Source organism: Eptatretus burgeri, chromosome 5 (assembly GCF_056783735.1).
Source record: "Eptatretus burgeri isolate ZD-2024b chromosome 5, Ebu_testis_v1, whole genome shotgun sequence".
Taxonomy (NCBI): Eukaryota; Metazoa; Chordata; class Myxini; order Myxiniformes; family Myxinidae; genus Eptatretus; species Eptatretus burgeri.
The window spans coordinates 34,332,409-34,337,408 of NC_140965.1; the positions used below are offsets into that span (position 1 = coordinate 34,332,409).

At 42.9% G+C, this 5,000-nt stretch overlaps 1 protein-coding gene across 11 annotated transcripts in view; it reads right to left on the reverse strand.

The window, feature by feature from the left end:
* Positions 1–5,000, reverse strand: part of LOC147026201 (dynamin-1-like) — a 176,466-nt gene that overhangs the window by 51,440 nt on the left and 120,026 nt on the right. The gene's annotated exons all lie outside the window — the stretch shown is intronic.

The following is a 5,000-nucleotide window of genomic DNA, read 5'->3' on the forward strand; positions in this document are numbered from 1 at the left end:
CTTCAAAGACAAAATTATGGCTGTCAGCCTTAGCATGAGCAGAACCTTTCTTCAAGAGTGAAGGAACATACGAGACTGGATGATGGACACACCCCACAAATGGACGATGGGCACGCTCCACAAACGGATTACGGACACGCTCCACAAACGGACGACCAACTGCCAACAAGTTTTGTGGATGGTGAATGGTCTACAAAGATTGGGACCTCAGGTGGGCCTAATGCCAAATTTTGGTGCACCTGATGATGGCAAAACAATGGTTACGAGCTATGTAGAGTGACTGCACATTCCCATCAGTAAGGATGGTTTTCCAGGATGAAAAAGCAATCTGCTTTCTGGAAATTTTCTCACTGCATGAATCGTTGTACCAGAGATGACATATTGGGTGGGATAGCTAGAGGCATTGGGCTGCCACCTCCACACCATCAGATGCTGATTCTGCCTGGGAGTGCTTTCCCAAAAGCCTACGTTCTTTCATGCACCAGCTTATCCCATCCACATTCTCAGCCATTGTACACAATCCTATGGTGAGGCTATTGCTGTCAAGGAGCTTTGCTTTTTAAACATTGAAGGCTTTCCTGAGTGCAGGCAACTTTACCATCCATACTCTGTAAGGTTCACAAAAAGTGTGCATCTAGCCTGAGGTGAGCGAGACAACATCTTGATAATATAAAATAACAAACTATCCAATCATTATCCTTTCTTAAATTTTTGATGGCACCTTGTCACGTCTGTCTCAGGTGTTTGTTCCCTCTCTTTCCATCTTTCAAACAGTCTGATCTCGAACCACCAGTTTAGACTCCATCCCAGTCACTCAACTATCGACGTGCTGCAAATAGTTAGAGGTGCCAAACGTTGAAAAATAGGTTAAGACTGTATCAGTATAAATTTTGCAAGTATGTGACAGTCCGGCATCCGGCACCGGTTGTCAATCTCATCTGCAGCATAAAAGTCTCCCTCGCTTTATGACTTCCTCCACTCTCTGATGCTCTGGAAAACACTCTCGTCTTTTTGCAGAAGACTTTGAATTGTGTTTTACAGCAACACATCCCACTGACAGGCAGACGACAGCTTCGCCAATCTCTGCTGAGCTGCAATACATCACATTCAAATCTGATAAATAAAACGAGTCTTTCAATCCTGGCAAATCTCATCCTTACCAACACAACATAAGGATTGTAAAACGAACCCAACCATCTCTTTCGTTGACTGGCCACTAAAAAGGGATCTCTTGAACTTCGAGGTCTCACTATGACCAATGACCTCTCTTGGGCTGACCATTTAGCAAGGATGGTCTCCAAAGACAGCCATAGACTGGTCATCCATCACCTAGCCAAAATTCCAAATTCCTGCTCAAGCCTTGCATTCCCCCTGTCCCAAAGCAACGAAGTGTAAATTTTCAAAATTGAATCTTCACCATTAATAAATAGGGCCCAAAAACTATATATAGCACAAAATCTAAACAAGTTGTGGCCGTATTCGGATGAAACGTGGTGGACAGGTTGGGTGTGTGACAAGGAAGAACCGATTCGATTTTGGTGAAGATCCGAATATGGATTCGAGATTAAAAATTTTTTTTTTTTTTTTACAAGTAATTCTTCACTATTGAGAAATGGGGCCAAAAACGACATTTCGCACTATAGGGTGTCCCAAAAAAATATACAACTTTTAAAATGCTTCGTTTGATCCTAAAAAAAAAAGCAGTAATTTTGTCACCAATGCTTCATTTCTTGTTGCAGAGACCCTGAAGTTTCTTTTGATACCAAGCAAGCACCAGAAAAATGCCAAGACTGACCGTACAACAACGGACCAAAATTGTTGAACTTTGGCACCAGACGAAAAGTGTCATACAGGTGCAACGTGTTTACTCGAGACATTTCGGTATCCACTTGTGCCATGCACCAAACTTTCGGATAATAAAGTGCACCATCGCAAGGTTTACCAATGTGGGAACCATCTGTGACCTTCACAAGGGTCACAGTGGTCAGAAGAGGACAGGTCGTAGTGAAGAAAATGTGGAAATGGTGAGACAGGCGGTCGTTGAGAGTCCAAAAAAATCGATTCGACAACTTTCTGCCGAGACAAACATTCATAAGAGCACCGTTCAGAGGATCCTTCGCCAAGACATTCATGCCTTTCCATACGAAATTCAAACGGAAATGGTGCTTACTGATTCAACAGAAACGAAAACGACTAGAATTTGCAAATTGGTTCTCAGGAAAGTTGGAGGACGATGCAGACTTCCTCAAAAAACTTCACATGACGGACGAATGCCATGCTCACTTGTCCGGGGAGGTAAACAAGCAAAACTTTCGGTACTGGGGAACTGAAAATCCTGGTAATGCATCAACTGAACTGGTGCCTCGATCTGATCTCAAAGTCACCACATGGGTGGCGGTTGGTTGGTATGGGATAATTGGTCCATACTTCTTTGAAGATGACCAGGGACGCACTTGCACGGTAAACCAGAGGAACTATCGCGAAATGATTCAGGAATTCTATCTGCCTGAGCTACGTACTCAGGCCCGTAGGAGAAACAACCTGATCCAGATGAGAACCAAGTGGTTCCAGCAGGATGGGGCGCCGCCCCATACAGCTAGGCAAGCAAGGCGTTTTCTCAACCAACATCTTGAGGGCCACTTTATCTCCCTCTACGAAGACGTTGAGTGGCCACCGTATTCCCCTGACCTTACTCCTCCAAACTTCTTCTTGTGGGGGGTATCTCAAGGACAGGATCTATGGAAACCCTTGGCCTCAGACTTGATCAGCTGAAGGAAAGCATCCACCGAGAAATCCAGAACATTCCTCAGGAAACGTTTCCCAAAGTGATGGAGAACATGACAACGCGTTTGTAGGCAGTGATCGGACAACGTGGAGCCTACGTCGAACATGTGGTCTAAAAGAAAACGACGATTTTATACCAAAATTTAAATTTTGGTGCCAATTTTGACATTGGTACAATAAACTTCAACCTTTCAGCTTTCTATCCAGCCATATATCTTTTTTTAAAAATATATATGTTATGACCATCCTCTTTGCAGATGAAAAGTTGTATTTTTTTTGGGACACCCTGTATATCTCAAAAAAAGTTGTGAATGGATGACAAAACTTGGTGGATGAGTTTGTTTGATGACGAGAACAAGCCAATTAGATTTTAGTTCAGGTCTGGATACAGATCTGACCTATCAGTGAGATACAAAGCATCAACCGTTCAGCCTGGCGGAGGTATGTGCTCAACTGAGTGCCGTTATAGTTTATAAATGTGAACCCAATGTCACTTATTTTGGTGTGCACATGGTTGAGGCTCATGGAAGAGCGAGAGCAGAAAGTAATGGAACAATGTTGTCATTTTACTCTCTGTCCCTTCACTCTTCCAGAAGCTATAGACTTTTTATACAAAACTGATTTTAACTGACAACAACCAGAACATGAGTTGCAAGTGACAAGACTCAAAAGTATGACTTCCACAAAACAAAACACCAGCTTCAAACCCCAAAAACAATCTTGTTCTTGGCAACATCTATGCAAGAGATGAAGCCAACTTTCAACGAGAGTGACGTCGATGGTGCGCCTTCACAAATTCCCACCTAAAGCAAAGTTGGAAGATGGCAAATAGTTCCACCAGGAACGACCCAAAATCAAATTTTGAGTTTCCCACCCCACCCCCCCCCCATTTTGATCCATGTGACCCTGAGTCCCCACCCCCTTGGGCATTCACCTGGGGTCAAATCCAAAAAATCATTACATATTTCATGCATCCTCCAATGTTGATTGCACATACAAAGTTTCATTAAAAATGTTTCTAAATGTGCCCGTAATCACATTTTGTTGGTTGACCTTTTGACCCCACCCCAGGGGGTGAGGCCAAAACCATACTGCTCCTGCGATTTCTTGCCATGTGGTGATCATATCTATCAAGTTTGGTGAATTTCTGCCCAACCGTTGTGGAGTCTAAAATCGCATGATGGACAGAGCCGATTACAATATCCCCCCTGTTTTTCTCAAAAAGCGTGTGGATAACAATGAAACTACTGCAACTTGCTTGCTGTGATTTAAAGGTAACAGAGTTTTTCTGCTTAATGTCACAAACGTTGCTTGTGACTTCGTAAATGCAATAAAAAAATTGAAAAACAACAGCATTGATGCACAAATCGTTACATCAACAGAATCTCAAGTGACATGCAACATCACACACAGAAACAAATGCATTGAAGCTCCAACATTATATACATTTAGGAAGAGAAATTGTTTGTTGTTTTTTTGACATTGGCAATAACATCAAAAATTATTTTGGTGTGCCACAGTAAAATGTCCTTCAATACCTGGAATGCTGTGCAAGAAAATAAATGAAGTACAACTGCAGTCCAAATCCAATGGATATTAAACAGAGCATGCAGATGTGTGCAACAAGTTATGAAAGACGAGTTACAGAAAACAAGCACATTTCTATTCAAATAATATGCAACACGAGTTTATGTCACTCATCAACAATGTGTGAACATGCAACTCCTTCAAGAGAGAAATGTACCTTTCACTTGTGCCTTGCCATCCACGGAATGAATCCTGCCTTCATGTGGGATGCAATTTGGTGCTCCAGCCAAACTCCCTAGTTCATATTGATCATGAGTGGTGAATGGACTTTGATGTGTGATCATATTTCCTCCCCCCTGCACACGTTGTGTTGTTTGCCCTTCATATCCGAAGAAGGCCATTCAGATGAACGATCAAAACGACTCGGTGAATTTCCTTACAATGCTGAAGCTGAGTGGGTTGGCAGAATGACCTAGACTGGAAGTACGCACACCAGCCTCTAAGCTATCTCGCCTGGGATTGCATCTCAGCCCAGATATAAACTGTCATCTTGGTATTTCACAGGCAGCGTGCTGAATGCGTGTGTCGTCCCTCAGATAGACGTTCACCTGGGCGTCCCATGTGTCAGCATTCGTTGGTGTACGTTAAAGATCCTACGGTGTCCTTAATGAAGAGTACGCGAGCAATTG